The sequence below is a fragment of the Tenrec ecaudatus genome, chromosome 18 (genome assembly GCF_050624435.1).
Source record: "Tenrec ecaudatus isolate mTenEca1 chromosome 18, mTenEca1.hap1, whole genome shotgun sequence".
Taxonomy (NCBI): Eukaryota; Metazoa; Chordata; class Mammalia; order Afrosoricida; family Tenrecidae; genus Tenrec; species Tenrec ecaudatus.
The window spans coordinates 49,058,087-49,059,095 of NC_134547.1; the positions used below are offsets into that span (position 1 = coordinate 49,058,087).

The window sequence follows — 1,009 nt, forward strand, 5'->3', positions numbered from 1 at the left end:
TTTTTATTTTCCTTAAAAAAGAAAGATTCTTTAATTATGAAAACAATTTATGTGCTTTGTAAAAATAAATGTAAAGAATATAATGGGCAACCGCTGTGGATAGCGATATGGTGCTACCTCCAGCGGGTGGGAACAGAAATCCCATAAGATGCAGCCATCCCTCTGCAGGGTATTTATTCCTAAAGAAGTAGGAGTCATAGCAGGAACAGACATACGCCCGTCAGTAGAAGAATGGGTAAGAAACCCTGATGCACGCACACCATGGGATACTATGCATCCCTAAAAAATTGTAATGCAATACCCCATTCGTGACATGGATGGGCCCGGAGAACATTATGCCGAGTGAAATTAGCCAATCACAAAAGGGAAAATATTACGTTATATGAGACTGCTGATATAAAGGAAAGGAAAAACAAACAAGAAAAATCCTTTCAGACCAAACAGATTTTGGAGATGGCAAAGTGGGGAGGGTACTGGCCAGAAGAATGGAAGATAGTAGACCATCAAGGAGAAGTGAAGGGTAAACTATTGGAGCTTTGATTAGAAAGTTAGACTGCTGCTGAATACAGGACGATCTGAAATGTAAACCTCCATGTAATTTACAAAAAAACCCCCACTTTTTAATAAAAGGAATACAAACAAGACCAAAAGGGAATTTTCCCCTAAATGTGTGAAATTTCGATGACCTTGCTGTGTAGATATTGTAGAGCAAGGTCTCGAGCGGGTTCAGAGCTGCTCTTGCAAGCACTGTGGGATGCACAGGGTTACTCCAGACCCAAGCACGCCAGAAGCTGGCGACAAAGGGACATTTATGTCAGAAACCCTATGAGCACAGTTAACATCTGAGCACAGTCCATTTCTTGCATCCTTTGACCATGTGTGCAAGTATGTATGTAAATTCTTTTATGAAAAACAAATCATAATTATGAGTCTGCTCACCTTGGTAACCTGCTCTGGTCACCACAAGCTGGGATTGACTCAATGCTCTGAAGAATCCAAATAAAATAGT

The 1,009-nt window shown here is 40.5% G+C and overlaps 1 non-coding gene across 1 annotated transcript; it reads right to left on the reverse strand.

Annotated features, from left to right (window-relative positions):
* Nucleotides 1–664: 664 nt before the first annotated feature.
* LOC142432941 (small nucleolar RNA SNORA9) lies at nucleotides 665–798 on the reverse strand. Its single transcript, XR_012781019.1, has one exon. It is a non-coding gene; the product is annotated as a small nucleolar RNA SNORA9 (small nucleolar RNA).
* Between the last annotated feature and the right edge of the window lie 211 nt (nucleotides 799–1,009).